The following is a 20,697-nucleotide window of genomic DNA, read 5'->3' as shown; positions in this document are numbered from 1 at the left end:
CACAGCAGGTGCAGAAGACAAGAAGAGCTTCATGGAGGAGGGGGCATTTGCCTTGAACAATCTTGCCAGAGATAGAGCAGAAGCACAGAGCTCAAACTGTCTGTGCTCAGACATGGTGAATTGCTCAGCTTGACCAGTGGAGTACAAATGCAAAGGATCAGAGACAGACTCAGCAAAAAGCAAGGAGCCAATACAATCTGCTGTTTCTTTGCCATATAGTAATGTACCAGCCATGATGGTCATTCACAAAGCATTTGGGTACCACTGTGGACCATGTCCCTTGCCAGAACAGCCAGCCTGCCTGCCTTTTGGGTTTCGAGTTTACAGAGAGTGCACACTGTGGGTACACTCAGAAGAGAGTGAATGCAAGGAGAGCCCCAAAGCCAGAAGGACGGAGGTTTAGGGTGCAGGGAAGAGAAGGAGCATGTGATGAGAGCTGGAGGTGCCTTCTAAGCATGACAAGCCATTTGAGATTTGGTTTTGCTGGGTCGTGGGGAAAAAACTGGAGACAGAAAACAAGGCCAGATCACCACAAGCCCTGGAAGCCACTGGGACCCACCTGGGTCTGGACGTGCGCCTAAGGGCTGTGGAGGCATCAAAGCACGAGAGGCACAGGCTCTCAGACTTGCTTCTAAGAGAGGTCATTCGGGAAGCTGAGAAAGGGAGTGACTAGAGTGAGTAGGGCTCAAAACGGGCAGACCTGACAAAAATGGCAGGATCATGGTAGCTGGGGAAACGAAGGAAATGCGTGGCTTAGAGGACGAGTGTGTGTAACTTGTTGCCCTGCAGGAGACGGGGAGAAATAAAGGTGAAACAGAGGAAGGTAGGCAGGAGATAACTGCACAGTTGGAGAGTTTGACTTTGGACAAGTCTGAAGAGGCCAAGGGACAGTATGAGAGGACCAGGCTGCTGACCTACTCCAGGATCCACTCCTCCCTTCATTTGCTGGACAAACAGCTGTCCAGCCAGAGATGACATCTGGCCAGTTTCCTGGCAGCCAGGTGTGGCCAGAGGACCAACTTTTACCTGATAAGATATGAGCAGAACTGATGGATGTTACTTCTAGATCATTTTTTAAACAGAAAGTTGCTTGCCTTCCCATCTATCTTTCTCCCTTGCTGTTGGCTGGGTGATCAGTAGTTGTACTCCCAGAGATGGAAGTTACATGGTGAAGATACTAGAATCACCCACCAGCCAGAGTCCTGAACGACCATGTGGGACAGAGCTGGGCCATTCTGGTCCACCTGTCCACACTGAGATTGGCATAAATTAATCTAGGTCATGTTGAATAATTCTGGAACTCTCTCTGCTACAGCTGCTGTAACCCATACTCTGACCGGTACAGTATTAGATTAGCTTTTGTGAATTTGGGGAGTATATTACATCATTGTGTTACTTACTTAGTTGTGTTCAACTCTGCGACCCCATGGACTGTAGCCCACAGGCTCCTCTATCCATGGAATTCTCCATTCAGGAATACTGGAGTGGAAAGTCATCCCCTTTTCCAGGGAATCTTCCCAATCCAGGGATAAAACACTGGTCTCCTGCATTGCAGGCAAATTCTTTACCATCTGAGCCACCAGGGAAGCCCCCTATATTACATCATTAGGTCAATAATTAATACAATTTCATCTCAAGATTTTAAATAATTTTTAAATTAAAATAAGTTGGCCTTATCAGGCAGGAAAAAAAAGTCACTTAACAAAGAATCTGTTAGAGCCACCTCCTCTGCCAAGCCTGGGCTTCATGAGAGCAAGAGAAAGAACCCCAAGCCAAAAGAAGAAAGCATGTAAATTAACTATTAATGAAATCAACTCCTGAGATGTATTTCAACAAAATGGACCTCGTGATCCTGGTGGCTCAGCAGTAAAGGATCCACCGGCCAATGCAGGAGACGCAGGTTCAATCCCTGGGTTGGGAAGATCCCCTGGAGAAGGAAATAGCAACCCACTCCAGTATTCTTGCCTAGAAAATCCCATGGACAGAGGAGCCTGGCATACTACAGCCCAAGGGGTCACAGAGTCAGACAATACTCAGCTACTAAAAAACAACAACAAACAAAAGAAATAGCCGTAAACAAAATGGACATCAACCAAATGAGAAGTGTAAGAATTCTTCAGGCAACCACATTACCAACACACGGAAGGTGGAGTCCCTGACTTAACTCCCATCACTCAGGCGCTGGTTCCTCACCTCGGCTCCCAGCAGTGGGACCCACTGCCCGTCACACCGCCCTGTCACTCAGCTTCTGCAGGTCCGCCTCCGCCTCCCTCTGCCAGGCGAGGAGCTCCTCAAAGGAGGAAGGGCCTGTCTTCCCTCTCATACGACATTACTAAATAAATGCCAACCAATGATCCACTGAGAAAGCTCCTAGGAGGATACACTCTGCGCTTACAGACCCGAGTGTGGTGAGTGGATGCCTCAAGGTTAGGAAGTGGCATGGCCTTTGCTAAAGGCAACTGCCTCAGGTCTACACCCTCCCCACTTACCATGCTGCTTGTCAAATGAATTGCTCTAACTGAAAACCTCTATTTCTTCAGCACTGGAGACTCCTGTAGTATCCCCTCCAGGATACTGGAATAAAATCTACCCACTCTATGAATAAACATTGGGCAGGAGGAACATTCCTATCTGTTTAGAGCCTGTTTAGAGCATTTAAAGAAATGCTTAAAAATTTTTTTCTCTACCTCTAGAATGCTCAAACTACCACACAACTGCACTCATCTCACACGCTAGTAAAGTAATGCTCAAAATTCTCTAAGCCAGGCTTCAGCAATATGTGAACCGTGAACTTAATGATGTTCAAGCTGGTTTCAGAAAAGGTAGAGGAACCAGAGATCAAATTGCCAACATCCACTGAATCATGGAAAAAGCAAGAGAGTTCCAGAAAAACATCTATTTCTGCTTTATTGACTATGCCAAAGCCTTTGACTGTGTGGATCACAATAAACTGTGGAAAATTCTGAAAGAGATGGGAATACCAGACCACCTGACCTGCCTCTTGAGAAATCTGTATGCAGGTCAGGAAGCAACATTAGAACTGGACATGGAACAACAGACTGGTTCCAAATAGGAAAAGGAGTTCGTCAAGGCTGTATATTGTCACCCTGTTTATTTAACTTATATGCAGAGTACATCATGAGAAACGCTGGACTGGAAGAAACACAAACTGGAATCAAGATTGCCGGGAGAAATATCAATAACCTCAGATATACAGATGACACCACCCTTATGGCAGAAAGTGAAGAGGAACTCAAAAGCCTCTTGATGAAAGTGAAAGTGGAGAGTGAAAAAGTTGGCTTAAAGCTCAACATTCAGAAAACGAAGATCATGGCATCCAGTCCCACCACTTCATGGGAAATAGATGGAGAAACAGTGGAAACAGTGTCAGACTGTATTTTTCTGGGCTCCAAAATCACTGCAGATGGTGATTGCAGCCATGAAATTAAAAGACACTTACTCCTTGGAAGGAAAGTTATGACCAACCTAGATAGCATATTCAAAAGCAGAGACATTACTTTGCCAACAAAGGTTCGTCTAGTCAAGGCTATAGTTTTTCCTGTGGTCATGTATGGATGTGAGAGTTGGACTGTGAAGAAAGCTGAGCGCCAAAGAACTGATGCTTTTGAACTGTGGTGTTGGAGAAGACTCTTGAGAGTCCCTTGGACTGCAAGGAGATCCAACCAGTCCATTATGAAGATCAGCCCTGGGATTTCTTTGGAAGGAATGATGCTACAGCTGAAACTCCAGTACTTTGGCCACCTCATGGGAAGAGTTGACTCATTGGAAAAGACTCTGATGCTGGGAGGGATTGCGGGAAGGAGGAGAAGGGGACGACAGAGGATGAGATGGCTGGATGGCATCACTGACTCGATGGACGTGAGTCTGAGTGAACTCCGGGAGTTGGTGACGGACAGGGAGGCCTGGGGTGCTGCGATTCATGGGGTCGCAAAGAGTCGGACACGACTGAGCGACTGATCTGATCTGATCTGAGTATTCTAAATATAAACAACCCAGGTACTGTAAATACAGTATTAAATCTGATTAACTTTTCTAAATAAAAAAATTAGCTCTAACTATAGCTTTCTGGGGCTTCCCAGATGGCACTAGTGGTAAAGACCCTGTCTGCCAATGCAGGGGACGGAAGAGGCATGGATTTGATCCCTGGGTTGGAAGATCCCCTGGAGGAGGGCACGGCAACCCACTCCAGTATTCTTGCCTGGAGAATCCCACGGACAGAAGTGCCTGGCGGGCTACAGTCCATGGGGTCACAAAGAGCCGGACATGACTGAAGTCACTTAGCACAGCACAGCACAGCTTTCCATCACAGCTTTACAGTTGTAACATTTCAAAATGGGAAACAACAGTGGAGAGCATGCAGTGTGAGACCTGGGGAGATGTCAGCTACTATTTACTGACTTCTCCCAACAAACGTTTCCTGACAGCCTCCTGTGTACCACACACGAGGGATGTGTGTGTGTTTGTGTGTCTGTGTGCCAGTCGTTCAGTCATGTCTGACTCTTTGCCACCCCGTAGACTGTAGCCCACCAGGCTCCTCTGTCCATGGAATTCTCCATCCAAGAATACTGGAGTGGGTTGTCATTCCTTTCTGCAGGGGATTTTCCTGTCCCAGGGATCGAACCCAGGTCTCCAGCATTGCAGGCAGATTCTTTACTCTCTGAGCCACCAAGGAAACCATGGAGTACTAATCAGACAATCCTTTCCCTCCAAACCACCAACACATCATTATCATACCACACAGGAAGTGTCCTTGGGGGTATGCGCTGTCTGCACGGCAGAAGTCCAGCAGAGTGGTGGGCAGAGGGAGAGAACAAGTGGAATGTGTGAGTGAGAGGCAGATGTAGAGGAAGGCTTCCTGGAGGAGGCAAGACCTGCATGCAAGTAACAGCCCAGTTGTGACAAAGCAGGTACTTTCACATATACTGGTGAGTATAAATTAGTATGAATTACACAAATTCGTAAAACACTATTTGGAAGTAAAATAGGTAATATCTAAGGAAAAATCTGCATGACTCCTGACCTGGCACCTACAATTCTATACAAAGGCACCTGACAAATACACATGTACAAGGATGTAAAGACAACTGTGCAAGGAAGGATGTTTGCAGCACTGCTTGTAACAGGCAAAAAACTAGAAAGAATCTAAAAGGTACCCTTGGAATGACTGAATGAATCATGGCATAAAAGCATCATAAAGCCATTAAAAACAATGCAGGGACTTTAGGCATTGATATGGAAAGATGTTTAAGATATGTCAGGAAATAAAACAAGCCAAAGAAGAGTACATGCAGTAAATACCAATGTACAGAAAACTACACAAACACAGACAATACGCCAGCAAGTGCAGAGAAACAGTGGAAAACCAGACTTTCACTCCTGACATTACAACTTTTTTTTTCTTTTACCTATGCACATATTTCACATTTTAAAAACACTTTTAAATAAAAAGCTGAAGAATGGTCACTCTGACCCCTTTACAGAGAATGGATTTGAGGCAGATGAGACTGGAGACAGGAAGGCAAGTGGGCCAGGCTCAGTACACAGTTATATGCGCTCTCCTAACAGCTTGTGAGATCCAGGTACTATCCTCACCCTGCAAATGAGGAAACAACTTGGAGACAGGAAGTAACTTGCCCAGATTCTCAGCTGGAGAGTAGCATAGCCTGGATTTGAATTGAGGTGTATTTGACTACAATATCCATGTTCCTCCCAATATATTACTGGAATAGCTTTAATTTTATTTAGAAAGTAAAGTGATTGTCGAAGGGCTAGTTAGGACCAGGACAAAATAACACAGACCTTCACATCTTATCTTGTTGGCTTCAACCCACCTAGACACTTTTCTTCTGATGATGAGGATAATGCAGTGATCCACAGAATCCAACCTTTAATCACACTAATGCTTCAGAATACCCAGGGCATTCAATATTTAAATAAACTGACTGCTGTGATTAAAAGCAGATTGTCACAATCACCTTCTTTGTTTCAATGCTTGCTGCTAAAAGTTTTAATCAAATTGTTCTTTTTCCCTACTTTATTCTTATTAAAAATAGTATTCGTGTGTGTGTGTGTGTGTGTGTGTGTGTGTCTGTGTGTGTTAGTCATTCAGTCGTGTCTGACTCTTTGAGACCCTAAAGACTGTAGCCCACCAGGCTCCTCTGTCCATGGAATTCTCCAGGCAAGAATACTGGAGTGGGTATCTATTCTCTTCTCCAGGGATCTTAGCACAACTTTCATCTTCTCTGAATAACCAAAAACCTCACAGCATCTCAGGGCCACTCTTTTGAATATCATTTCTTAACTTATGGCATATACTATGACACAGAATAAAAACTAATAGTTGGTTGTCATGTCACTCACAGTTGGATCCTAAGGATCTAGCAAGAATGCCTCCCACTGGCCCCTTGCAGTCATCAGTCTCCCCACCTCCAGCCCTGATACTCAATGTTGTGAGTAAAGGCCTCATTGTGCCCGAGACACACCAACAGCCCAAGTGCTCTCCCAGCCTCCATTCCTGATACCTCCAATCCACGGTACACACACCACATTAGAAAGATCTGTGCACATGAAAACCTTTACACGAATGCTCAAGCAGCTATATCTGTAATAGTTCAAAACTGGAAGAAATCCAGATGTCTTTCAGTGGGTGAATGGTTAAACAAAGTGCCGTACATCCATCCATACAACGGACTACCACCCGGCACTAAAAATGATTGAATTACTGATGTTCAACAACAACTGGGGTAGGTCATAGGGCATTATGAAATTTCAGTGATAAAAGCCAATTTCAAAAGGTCCATAATCCATGTATACAACATCCCTAAAATGAAAAATTACAGAGATATAGAACAGATTAGTGGTCACGAGGGGTTATGGATGGTGGGGGGGAAGGGGGGCAGTGTGGTTATAAAGGGATAGTACAAGGGAGACCTTTGGGATGATGAAATAGTTCTGTATCTTGATGATGACGATGGTGGTTATATGAACCTCCATATGTGATAAAATGACACAGAACCACACGAACACTGGACCGACTCTAACGCCTGGCTCTGCTATTGCACTACAGCTATATAAACACACAGCCATCGGGGGCAAGCGGGTGAGGGGGCACAGGGCCTCTCTGTGCTATTTCTGCAACCTCTTAGGATTTGTAGTTATTTCAAAATAGGAATTAAAGAGATTTGTTGAAAAGGATTTGTGAGTATACTACTCTTATGTTTGAGTTCCTTCAATAGTGACCGATTCCTGAGAACAGCAGAGGCGTTCTATAGGGCCTCTGGCTCACTCTCAAGCATTATCAAGCCCCCCGGGGAGCAGCAGACTCCAGCTCTTGCACACCTTCAGGTCTGTCTGCCTGAGTTGTCCTATCTGCCTGAAATGACTTCCCTTCCCTTTCTGTGTTCCTGGCCAACCTTCATCCTCCCAAGTCCAGGGCAAGCACCTGCTTTTCTGCAAGTCTTCCTCAGTAGGGCTTCCTTTCCAACCGTGCCAGGCACTCCCCCTTTTTTGAGCACCACAATCTGTATTCGTTTGCCTTGCAAGTCTATCTCCACTATTACTCTGTGAGCGCCTCTATTTCTCAGTCATCTACTAATTACACAGTGGGTGCCAGTAAATACTTGTTAAAGGAAAACTAAATGGGATGCTAAGTGCAAGGCAGCTCTGAAGTCAGAGGGCAGTGGGTCTGCCATTTATCTGGGTGAGTGAACTTGGGCAAGCACTTATACTCATCTGTAGAAGAGGGATAACTGCAGAATCAACCTCAGCGGACAGCTAGCACAGTGCTCAGCACAGGCCAGAGTATTCACCTTAGCCGACCTTAGAACAGATCTTACCACACCCATTCTGCTTGTTCCAAATATCTGCATTCTGAAAACGTGAACTCAACCCTGGTGAGTGCAAAGGCTGATGACACGGTTAATGCTGGTGAGCACCTCCATGAAAGACACGACAGGAGGCAACGCACAGAATTTACTTTTCGCTCTAGGCTGTGGCAGGTAGATGGTGTGTCATGAAAGTTTTAGAAGTCATCCACTTTACAACATATAATAGTAGCTATGTTTCTGAGAGTTAAGAGTTAGAAAAACAGATTTGATTCCAGAATCACAGCTAGGGGATTCACTACCTGGTTTGCATCCTTAAGCCTAGATATTCTGAAATCAAACTAGTAGCAGCATCAATTTAGATACACAATATTCAAACAGTGTAACAAATTAAATTATTTACAATTCTGTAGAAATATATGTGTATGTATAAATATATATATTTTAAGGAAAAGGAGTTGTTTTAAAGGCGATCATTATTATTCTTTCTCTCAGAATCATTGTAGGGAGTAGAGCTATGCTTTTTAAAAAACTTGTTCTAAATAAAAATATGTTTTTAAACCAAATCCCCAGGTTTTTCCTATGCTGGCTATGGAAAGACAGACTAATAGGTGGTTTTCACACTGTTCATTCTCCTAATGCCAAATAATTCAGGTATGGAAATACTTTAAATAACAACCTCAAAACAGGCCAGAATTTATTTAACATAAAGAGAGTTAACATTAACACCTCGCTTTTGAAAAAGTGAAAGTGTTAGTTGCTCAGTTGTTTCCAGGTTCCTGTGTCCTTGGGATTTTCCAGGCAGGAATACTGGAGTGGGTTGCCATTCCCTTCTCCGGGGGTTCTTCCTGACCCAGGGATTGAACCGGGATCTCCTGCACTGCAGGCAGATTCTTTACCGTCTGAGCCACAAGGGAGGTGAAAAAAACCCACCTCATTTGTAATTCATATAGCCTTAGAATCTATTTTTATTATTCCTGAAATGTTTTAGAGTATGTAGTCTTTGCTTAAGAAAGGTTCTTAAGTAAAATTAGCTGGGAGAAAGAGGGAGTAGAATATTTTATAAAATCCAAAAACAAAAAAATGAACCAAGAAACCGAATGAAATTAAAGAAAATCAAATTTGCTAAATTCCACTTTCAAATGTCTAGTAAATTTCCTTAGCTATAAGGAATTCCTATGCTAAAATTGAGACTACTATTGCTGATTATTTTTATATTGATTAATTTACACCCCAACATTTTCCAAAGAGGATTTGAGGCACCAGTTAAAAATATTTTAACTGGCAATCCAAAGGCCAATTTAAAATCTGAAAAGACCCACAGTACTTTATAAAAAATGAATTCTTGCTGTGCAAAAGATACACAAACTTGTCCCCCCAGTATGGCCTTTTAATGAATCAAAGGGTCCAGGCACTGAGTATCAACAGTAGCTAACATCATAGTGTGAGCCAATCAAGACTACTTGCCTCTAGAGGAAGCGCACACCCCACCTAAGAAGGCTCCCTGAATCCAACCAAACCTTGTCTAAATCCAACTACAAATTTTCAAGAAACACAGAGAAACACAAGAAATGACATTGCAGAGGTACAATCAGTAAAATCCCAATAACAAAAATACTATCGCTTCAACAAATAAATTACAAGGAAAAGAAAAACAGAAATAAAGAGGGATCTACAGATTCAAAGACATTATCAACCAATCACAATATATGGTCCTTATCTGGATCTGTATTCCAAGGAAGAAACTATTAAAGAAACTATAAAATTTATGAGACAACTGGAAATTTGAGTGTTGGCTGGCTATTTGATATTACAGAATGACTAATTACTGCTTTTCCAAGTTTGAAAGAATTCTTATTTTTAAAATTTTTCAGACGTACACTGAAAAATTTATGGGTGAAATGACATAATCGTTAGGATTTGCTTGAAAATAATAGCACAGTGTGTGTTGGGGGGTGTGTGAGAGCTGCAGGCATGAGGTCAGGGGTGAACCAGGTTGGCCAGCGGTTAGTGATTGCTGGCAGGGGATACTACTCTGTTTACTTTCCCACATGTTTGAGATCTCTCATAATAAAACAGTTACAACGAAGACTGTTGTTGAAACCAGGTCATACAATCACAGAAGGGCAAATACAAATTTAACAATTCTTAAGGAAAATTATGTAAAAATGTCACCTTCTTAACCAAGTATAACTAGATCAGAGACAGCTGTGCATACACGTGTGTTAGTCACTTCAGGCATGTCCGACTCTTTGCGACCCTATGGACTGAAGCCTGCCAGGCTCCTCTGTCCATGGGATTCTTCAGGCAAGAATACTGGAGTGGGCTGCCATGCCCTCCTACTGCCAAATCAACAATGTTAAGGAAAAAATGTGGTTTTGTTTTACCTCATATATCATGAAATAAATTGGTTTACTCACTATTAATTGCGTCATCTGGCACTTTTCTCTATCCAGAAAATTAAGGTATTTTATTTTAAATAGACAAATTGAGGTGTACCCTCTAACATTTATTTAGGAAGGCCAAATAAACACATTTTAATCTGTCAACAAATTATTTAAAGTGGCGTCCTGAAAAGATAAGTTCTCAGGAGTGGATTCTCGTCAAGAAACTCAGGAAAATTCCTCTTCAGAGATGACTATGCCAAAATAGGATTGTTTTTAACCCTGTAGGATTCTTTTGAAGGGGAAAAAAAGGGTTAAATGAAGGGAAACGATATCTAGATTGGATTTTATTCTTCCAGAACAAATTAAGAGCCAAAGAGACTACTCAGAGCTAAGGGACTCAGGAAAGAATGCTGATCTGCGGGAGACCTGGGTTCAAATTTCACTTTCCAGCTGCTTGCTACAAAACAGACTGTCGAAACTCTGGGAGGCTGTTTCCTCCTGTGTAGAAAGTGGAGGCCAGCAGGCTTCCTAGCTGCTATCACAGGGCTCCAGTGACAAAAGAGAGTTCCTGGACAAATAGGGACTAGCTCCCCTAGTTGTGTGCTACCTTTCTAGCTCACTGCAACTCTTCCCTCCTAAACAACCTGCCTTGAAGTCCGGAGTCGACAATCCTGAAATAAAACTGAATGAGGTCTGCATTTTGCTTGGCTCACAGCACTGAAAACATTTTAAAATAAGCTACTGCCAACAATTAAAAATGAAGAGAGTACAGATACAAATCTCAAGTTCTGACTTCTTTCTAAAAATTGCTGGGTAAGTGGCATCTGGTTCTCCAGGGTCTCCACTACTCCAATCTCTCACACCCGGCCCCACAGGCTGATTTTTGACCCCAATATTGGGCTGAATATTGGAGAAGGGGATGACAGAGGATGAGATGGTTGGATGGCATCACCGACTTAATGAACATGAGTTTAAGCAAGCCCTGGGAGTTGGTGATGGACAAGGAAGCCTGGCGTGCTGCAGTCCATGGGGTCCCAAAGAGTCGCACGTGATTGAGCGACTGAACTAAACTGATTGGGCTGAAGTTCCTCCTTCACCCTGCCCTTGCCCACTTCTTGTCTTCCCCTGGACCTGACAAGTTTCTCATCACCATTCAAGTCAACTCCAGCACCAGCCAAGCACCACCTCCTCCTCCAAGTTTCCACAGCACAGCCCCTCCTCTACAGCAAGCTGTCCGAGCACTGTCTGCATGTCTCCTTTCTCTACTGGTCTCTTGGGCTCTCTGGAGGAAGGGACCCTGTTGCTACTGACTTTGTGTCCCCAGGGCCGAGCAGAAAGCCGACCTAGATAATGTAGAATTCAATGTGTCCTGAATGCGAGGAAGGAAGTTAGAGCTAAAACATTATAAAAATGTCAGATTTTATATTACAGCTTGTTCTGATAGTTACCAAATAAAGGGGTCAAGGACATGAAAATGTTTCACAAAACTAAAGCAACCTACCATCTGCATGTAAGTTTCACAAGTTAGTCAGAAGTCACTAAACAAACAGAGAAAGCAGAGGCAACAGGCTGGCAGGGTCATTCATTCATTCATTTACTCACTTAACTGATCTTACTGAATACTTACTGTGTGCTTTCTAAGCACTGGGGATAAAGCAGTGGACAAATCAGACAACTACCTGTTTTCATAAAGCTATAATCATAATGGGAGAGACAGAAAATAAACAGGCAAATCAATAGAATAGTTTCAAACCATATACTGGGAAGAAAATTAATGTAATGAGACAGAATGACTCAAGGAGGAGAAAGGGTGGTCAAGGAAAGCATTCTGTAAATTGAAACATGTGAGGAGAAGGACCAGAAGGAGTCAGCTGTGCAAAGATCACGGAGGCAACTCCAATCACTGGATACAAGTGCAAAGGTCCTGAGGTAAACAGAGCTGAGGGTTCAAGGCCAGTAAGATGGGTAGGTTAGGAGACCAGTGCTCCGGGTTGGGGTACTTGTGGGGAATGAGCTGGTCAGGGCCCGCTCGGGCACTGCTGGGCACCGAGTATGCAATGACAAGGCACTTGGGGAGCACGAGGATGGGGGACTCTGGGCGGACTCTGCTACACTCAAACCAGCAAGGAGCAGTATCCCGCCCAATTTTCCACAAGTGTGCACCGGGCGGGCTCCTGCCCAGGGCCTTTCACACACATTCATGGAGCTTGACAACAACCCTGTCCAAAAGGGTAGACATTTCCCCCACTTTGCCTAGGGGAAAACAGAGGAACAGCAAGGATCAGTGCCTTCGCCAAGGTCGCAGGAATCAGATCCCAGGCTCTGAGCATCCGGGAGGAGGTATGCAGCTGGGTGCCAAACAATCGGGGCGGGGGAGGGGGCGCCCACAGACCCTACAGCAGGTCTGCCGGGGCCAGAGCGGGGAGCGAGCCCGCAGCTCTGGGGCGCGGACAGCCGGGCGTAAGGGGGTGAGTGCGGCAGCCTGGAGAAAGAGGGGACGCGGCCGGGGTCTCCAGCACCCCGCAGACCCCACAGAACCCGGTCTTCCCGCTCCGCACCCCCCTGTCCTCGCGGAGCCTGGCCTCGCGGCCTTCCCGCCGCCCCTCCCCGGCGAGGCTCGGTCCCAGAGTCCCCGCTGGGCCTAACCCGCCCGCCGGGCTCACCTCGCCTCCCCGCCGCCGCGCCAGAGGGAGGGCAGGCGGGCGGACTGGCGGCGCAGCGCGCTAGCTGCTCGCGGCTCCGCTGCTCCGGGCTCGGCCGGCCGCCCCGCCCCGCTCTCCTCCGCTCCGCCCCGCCGCCGCCGTCGCCGCCGCCGCAGAAGGGTGTGAGGGGCGCCGGGGCGCTTAAGACCCTTCCGGTCTGGATTGCTTCTCCTCCGCTGCAGCCGCCGCCGCGGCGCCCGGCCTGACCGACCCACGCGCCGGCCAATCAGCGCGCCGAGAGCTGGGCGGGCGCGGCCAATCGCGCGCGCGCGGGGCTGGGGCTACTGCCGGGCGGCTCCGGAGGGGAGGCGGGCCGAGCCCGGCGCTGGTTGACCAGTTCTTCTGGGAGCGGTGCTCGGCGGCCGTGCTGCCGATCGCTTCGCGTCCTCTTGACGCAGGCCCGGCTCGGTGCTCTGACTGAGCTTTACCGGCGCCCGCGGTGCGGCGGCCGAACACCGCGCTGGGAGGCGATGGAGAGGGCTACTGACGGGACCGAAAGCCGGGCCGCTGGGCTTGCAGGTGCAGACTGACAGCGGCGAGTCGGCCTGCAGGAAGGCCGAGAAGGTCCATGAGGGGAGGGCCAGGGCAAGGGGAAGCCGGGGCCTTGGCGTCCAGGACTGGGAGGCGGAGGCGGCGAGGACGTGGAGACGAGAGGAATGGACCTTGGATTCCTTTGCTCACTGTGAAGGAGTTTGAGGGTTGCTGCCAGAAGCCGAGGAGGGGCATGGGAGGAGATGGCCATGTGTAGGCCCCTGGCCCCGGCAGGTCAGTGACAGAGGGGAGAAGACTGGCTGGTGAGCCAGGAGCAGAGTTCAAGCCTCTGGAATAAAAATTGCCACCATCAAGGATTATGGAAAACTCAGGAGGTCTGGCTGTCAGAGCTGTGGTTTTACAAAGGAGCATTCATTCCTGGGTCTTCTCAGAGGAGAATGGCAGAGTCAAATGGAGGGAAGGGAGTGCAATGCTGAGGGCCCGTAGGACCTGTGATTTGTTGGCAGTGACCTTCTTCAGAGGCGTCTCCCTGAGCTAGCCTCTGGATCTTGTTCCAGCAGGTCTGAAGATGTGAAATGATGGGAGAGTTGTTGTCAGATCCGTGTTTCTATTAGCAAAGCTAGAAGTGAGGCACGAAGGTTGGACCCATTGGGGAAAATCTCAGAGGTCAGTGGATGGGGTGAGGGGACTTTGGGGATGGGGGAACTTGTGAACTGTAAAGGAGAACAGTTCTCATAGGGTGGCCAGGGCAAGGGCCAAACTGGAGGGAAGGAGCAGGACTCTGCAAATGGGGAAGCTAAGGGGCACGGAGCAGAGTGGCAGAATTTGGGGACGCTGGCAAGCCTGTGACCCAGGGCCAGGCTGGGGGTACCAGGACCTCAGAAGAGGAGTAGTGTAGAGGAAGGGATTCAGGTACAGAGTTCCCCTTAGGCCACCCTGATCTTGGCTACCAGAGCGAGTTTTCTAAAACTAAGTATGGCTCATCCCTGTTTGAAGTTGTAGTTCCTGAGTGTTGCCTACACTGATAAGGGCCTACCTGATAGGCTCCTGCCCACACCCAACCATACTGCTACCTGCTCCGGATGCACAACAGAAAATAGGAAGCAAAAATTGCCACCATCAAGGATTATGGGAAACTAATGAGGTCTAAGGCAATGGCACCCCACTCCAGTACTCTTGCCTGGAAAATCCCATGGACGGAGGAGCCTGGTAGGCTGCAATCCATGGGGTCGCGAAGAGTCGGAGAAGACTGAGCGACTTCACTTTCACTTTTCACTTTCATGCATTGGAGAAGGAAATGGCAACCCACTCCAGTGTTCTTCCCTGGAGAATCCCAGGGACGGGGGAGCCTGGTGGGCTGCCGTCTATGGGGTCGCACAGAGTCGGACACTACTGAAGTGACTTAGCAGTAGCAGCAATGAGGTCTGGCTGTCAGAACTGTTGGTTTACAAAGAAGCATTCCTAGGTGCCTCTCAGATTAGGAAGGAGCACTCATTCTCAGATACACTGCAGTCCTGACTTTGCAGCAATCACCCCTTGCAGAGTGAGTTCCAAAAATCATTGTACACATATTCACTCCATCAGAGGAGAGCATTTCATGTAGAGCTTTCTGAAATGATCCTGCTTTCCGGCTTATGGCGTACAGTGAACATTTATGGACACAGTTGAAGTGACAGGATAGGGGTCAGGGAGCTGGTCTGTACTTGGAAGAGTGTACAGAATTCCAGTGGGGGCTAACAAGTGAGAAGATCCTGCCACAAGTGTGTTGAGAACTGTAGGGATCGGGGAGAGGGGAACATATGGGCATGACTGACAGCTGATCTAGCCTGCCAGGTGGGGAAGAGCAGTTGAGGAAGGCCTCCTGGACAAGAGGAAGCTCCAGCTGAGGATAGAAAGCCAGCAGGAATGTGCTGGGCCAGTGCTTCAGACAGACAGAGCGTTCAGACCCAGCGGTTCTGAAGTGAATACCTGCACACTGTGTTCAGGGAACCACACATCACCTATTCTTGTTGGAGATGGAGAAGGGATACTGGAAAGTTATGAGGGCTTTGAGGTGGGTGGACTAGCACAGGTGACTGGAGGCCCATAGGCTGGCTTCAGCTCCCAGAATGCCTTGTTTAACCCTGAGAGTTTTTCTATATTTCTATGTTTTTTAGTTGCCAACATTTAAAAATTGGGAGCTTTCACCTTGAAAACTCTCGGATTGTTGGTTTCACTGTCTGCCTGATAGTTAAAGCTCTGGCAACGTGAGGTTCATATTCCCATAGTTTCAGCTGGAACTGAGTGGCAGCTGTCCCACTAGGTGAGACCCCCTAGTTCACCACAGTCTTAACTCCCTATTACCCACAGCTGCCTGCAACTTCACTCACCCCTTACCTACTGGGCCTTGGGGCATCACAGGGTGGAGACCTGGCTATAGAGGTAATGGGCAGCTCTTGTGGAGTATTAAGAAGGGAAGTGAGCAATGTGATGGGATGTTTGTTTTGGAAAGATCATTAAGGCACATGAAGTTTCAGGGATGAGGGACTTAAGATCACAGGACCAATTAAAGAGCTATTGCTACAGCCCTTGTAAGAGAAGATGACAGCTGGCCTGGGGCCAAGGCAGCAGGTGTCAAGAGGAAGGAACTGATTTTAAAACTGTTTCAAAACTTTAAGAAAATGCAAATTGATTTACAACCCACTATCAGTACACACCCCGCTACACACCCCAATAGGATGGCTGTATTAGAAAAGACAATAGCGAGTGTTGGCAATGATGTGGAACTCTCATACACTGCTGGTGGAAAAGCAAACTGGTTTATCCACTTTGGAAAACAGTTTGATACTTTCTGATAACATTAAACATACACCTGTCATATTGCCCAGCAGTGTCATCACTGGATATATACCCAAGAGAAATAAAAGCATGTTCACATAAAGAATATTCATAGCAGCTTTATTCAAAACAGTCAAAAACTGGGAACAACCCATGTGTGCATAATTCAGTGAATGGAAAGGAACTGTGGTATACCTGTGCAGTAGAATATTGCCCGACAGCTGGCCTGATGGCAAGTGCACAACAAGGAAAAGTACTAAAAACAGAAAGGGAAAGAAACCAAACATAAGACCACATGATTCCATATATATGACCTTCTGGGAAAAGCAAAGTCATATTAGTGGTTGCCAGAGGTCAAGGTAGAGGGCAGGGGGAGATAATTACCAGGAGCCACAAGTGAATTTTTTGGGATGATCAGTTCAGCTCAGTTCAGTTGCTCAGCTGTGTCCAACTCTTTGCAACCCCATGGACTGCAGCACACCAGGCTTCCCTGTCCATCACCAACTCCCAGAGCCTGCTCAAACTCATGTCCATCGAGACAGTGATGCCATCCAACCATCTCATCCTCTGTCATCTCCTTCTCCTCCTGCCCTCAATCTTTCCCAGCATCAGGATCTTTTCCAGTGAGTCAGTTCTTCGCATCAGGTGGCCAAAGTATTGGAGCTTCAGCCTCAGCATCAGTCCTTCCAATGAATATTCAGGACTGATTTCCTTTAGGATGGACTGGTTTGATCTCCTTGCAATCCACGGGACTCTCAAGAGTCTTCTTCAACACCAAGTTCAAAAGCATCAATTCTCCCACAGTCAGCTTTCTTTTGGGGTATTTCTGTTGGGTATACTCTATTTGTATCTTAATTATGGTGGCCCTCATATGACTATGACATGGGTTCAATCCCTAGTCGAGAAGATCCCCTGGAGAAGGGCATGGCAACCCACTCAGTAGTCTTGCCTGGAGAAGACCACGGACAGAGGAGCCTCATGGGCTACAGTCCACGGGGTTGCACAGAGTCGGACATGACTGAAGCGACTTAGCACACAGGCATATGACTGTATATGTATCAAAACTCAGAACTGTGCACCTCAGAAAAGATGACTTAATGTGTGTAAATTATACAAAGCAAACTTAATGTAAAGAAAAAAAACTTTAAGAGGTGGAATTGTTGGGTCTTGGAGATAGGCCATAGGGGTGAGAGAGGAGGAGTAGTCAGAGCGGGAAACCTGGCTTGGTTTTTGACTGGGGACTTCTGCCCTTGGCCTGCTCATGAGGAGGCCCTTTAGAATCTGTTTCTGGCTGCCCTTCCCTGCCCTGGATGCTACAGACACTGCCCACTTCCCCGTCCCATATGGGCCTCTTCGCCTGGGTTCCGGTCAGGCTCTCCACTTCAGTTATGGTCCTTTGGGCAATGGATTAGCTTATCTGAACCTTGGTTCCATGTGGAGTGGGCTTTCAGCCTCCCCCCACATGGCCTACTCTCCCTCAACTCCCCTAAGCCCTCCTCTGTCTTCTCCCCAGCCCTTACCAGGACCAGAGATGTGTCAGAGGGTTCAAATCAGTACTGTCTCAGTTGTGTTATAGAAAGCCATACTGCATTTAAACCAATGGGGACAATGTGGGGAGCTTCCTGCACCATAGCACCTGAGGGATTGCAGGGGTAAAGCTGGTCTCAGTACTACAGGCTTGAGAGCTAGGGTGAGGCCTTGGCAGCCAGAGGAAGTCTTTCTGTCCCATCGCATTCCTGTGTCAGCTTCCTTCTTCCCATGTCACCTTCTGCTCTCTCTGTCTCAAATCAAGTTTGAAAACCCCCCATAGGAGGACTGTGATAGCTTGCCCTTCAGGGCTCTCACCCCCATGCTGGTCAGTCAGTCTCATATGAGGACATGGAAAGAGAAAGGGTAGAAAACAGTTGGGAAAGGCAGAAGTCTGGATTTTACTCTCCAGTGATAAGAAACAGAGTGTCTGAGCTGGGGGCATAGCTGAAAGTATGGGAGCTGTATGAGAATGGGGAACCCATGGCCCCATGACTGAATGCAGTGATCCTCAGCCCTCCTCTTCCAGGTGTTTCCCAGAGTACCAGTTGCTGGACCCTTGCTCAAAGGCAAGGGACTAGAAAACTTTTCTGCAAGTCTGACCAACCCTGAAGCCTAAAGGAAAGGCCTGACCCTCCATCTGCCCACAAGTCCCCTACCACATTGACCAGCAGTGAATCTCGGCATCAAAATAAGTGCCACTGTGTGCCTAGGACTGTTCAGCCTACCTTGAATCTGACTGAACAGTCCAAGGTCACATGGCAAAGAAAACTTAGACAAATCAAACAGAAAAACAGGCTATGTAGAGAAGGAAATTCTAACAGAAAAAAAAAAAATCTTTGCAGGCTTCAGAGGATATGAAAAAATATTGCATCCTTGAAACAAGCTGCTAAGTCACTTCAGTTATGTCTGACTCTGTGCGACCCCAAAGACAGCAGCCCACCAGGCTCCCCCGTCCCCGGGATTCTCCAGGCAAGAACACTGGAGTGGGTTGCCATTTCCTTCTCCAATGCATGAAAGTGAAAAGTGAAAGTGAAGTCACTCAGTCATGTTGGACTCTTAGCAACCCCATGGATTGCAGCCTACCAGGCTTCTCCGCCCATGGGATTCTCCAGGCAAGAGTACTGGAGTGGGGTGCCATTGCCTTCTCTGTGCCTTGAAACAAGAACCACCATTAAAAAAAATTCAGCACACAAACTATGTCTTGTGCTCTCAGCTGAGATGCCTTAGAAGTGATGACATCCTAGGAGTAGCACACCCAGAGCCTGGGTTTCTAATGCCATTCTCAAATAAAGGAAACCAGGGGTCCTTAGAGCAATAGCTGATTCTAGGGCAGGGGCTGGGAATATCCAAGATGAGCCTAGAGCAGGCTGTAGGCAAGAAGGGAAGTGCTTCCGAAGCACATCCACAAACAAGGGGGCGTGCCATAGGAGCCAGCTGAAGGAGCTCCCAGTAGCCATCGCTGGAAAATTTGAACAACAAAATAAAAGTAACCTAGTTCTAGGTTGTGACTCAAAGTATAAAAATAAATATCCGTGAGTTTCATAGTAATAGAAATAGATGATTTAACAACAAAAAAGTGGGGAAGAACAGACAAATCTGTACTGAAATCCAAATAATATGGATACATCCCTCCTATGGAAGTGAAACCTACTTCCCTTACTCTTTAAGTGTGGGGTAGGCATTGTGGCTTCCTTCTAACGAGTTCAGTATGGAAAGTGGATTCCCCAGAAAGCCCTGGGGAATAGAGAATCTGACAAACATTGCCTCAGTCAGGTGACCATGTTTAACATAACACTGATAAGACATGTTGATAGTATGTACCCTTGATATGAAATGATGAGAATGGCATTTTACTTCTGAGGTCTTCCTCTCCAAAACACAGAGCACCAGTCTAACCATGAGGATAGCATCAGACAAATCCAAGTTTAAGACAGTCTACAAAATACCCACCAATAGTCCTCAAAACTGTCAAAGTAATCACAAACAAGGGAAGTCTGAGAAACTCAGCCAAAAGGAGACACGTGATGTCCCTGAATAGGAAAAGGGAATTAGAGACAAATTATGGACATATGAATAAATTATGGGCTTTAGTTAAACATATCAGAACTAAAAAAAGAGCTCTTGGAAATTAAATCATTTGGAAGAAATGAAAAATCTTGGTAATAGGTTGGGAGAGAAAACTGAAGAAACCTCCCAATTAGTAGCACAAAAAGAGAAGATGAATAATAGAAAGGATAAGAAATTATAGGTCATTCTAGTAGCTTGACCTCTGTAGTCAAAGGCTCTACCCCTGAGATATATGCTCCAGCAGCTTCACCTCTGAATAACAGAAAGGCCAGAGAAGCAAAATTAAGTCTACAAAAAAGTAACTCAAGAAAACATCCAGACCTGACAGTTATAAGTAATCAGACTGAAATCAACACTAAATGAAAAGAGATCCAAGGCACCTTGTTGTGATATCTGAGAACATAGAGAACAAAAAGAAGGAAATAAGGAGGTCACTGACAAAGGCATACCAGAGTGACTTTGCACTCCTCAGGTGCAGTACTGAGAACACGATAAGGGATCACTGCCTTTATGATTCTGAAAGAAACATTTTTATCTGACATAGAATTCTATAATTAGCTAAACCTTCAATCAAGTATGAGTAATAAAGTCATTTCTAGACATGCTAGGCCTCAAAACATTTACCTCCCAGCATCTTTACTCAAGAAGGATGTGCTCCACCAGAACAAAGAAGGAAATTCAAAAGAAGAGTATAAGAGACAGGAAGCAAGAGAGATGAGTGATGAGGCGGGACTTCCTGGAGGAAGGTGAAAGGTGACCCCAGAGTGACAGGTCTGCCGCTGATGGGGAGGCAGCTGAACCACATGGACTGTCATCAGCAAGACCCCCCTTTCCATCAGGTCACCTTCTTTACTTGAG

The 20,697-nt window shown here is 46.4% G+C and overlaps 1 protein-coding gene across 8 annotated transcripts in view; it reads right to left on the bottom strand.

Annotated features, from left to right (window-relative positions):
- MAPK9 (mitogen-activated protein kinase 9) overlaps positions 1 to 13,134 on the bottom strand; it is a 69,750-nt gene extending 56,616 nt beyond the window's left edge. For 3 of the 8 annotated variants that reach the window (XM_055539067.1, XM_055539074.1, XM_055539077.1), the window contains exon 1: positions 12,895 to 13,131. The gene's annotated coding sequence lies outside the window, so the exon portion shown is untranslated. Of the gene's footprint in view, positions 1 to 12,894 lie in introns of all 8 variants that reach the window. The other 5 variants (XM_055539085.1, XM_055539088.1, XM_055539092.1 and 2 more) reach the window with 4 other exon arrangements.
- Positions 13,135 to 20,697: the final 7,563 nt, after the last annotated feature.

This window comes from Bubalus kerabau, chromosome 1 (assembly GCF_029407905.1).
Source record: "Bubalus kerabau isolate K-KA32 ecotype Philippines breed swamp buffalo chromosome 1, PCC_UOA_SB_1v2, whole genome shotgun sequence".
NCBI lineage: Eukaryota > Metazoa > Chordata > Mammalia > Artiodactyla > Bovidae > Bubalus > Bubalus kerabau.
Note: the sequence above shows the minus strand (reverse complement) of the source record. Positions and strands in the feature narration are given on the sequence as shown.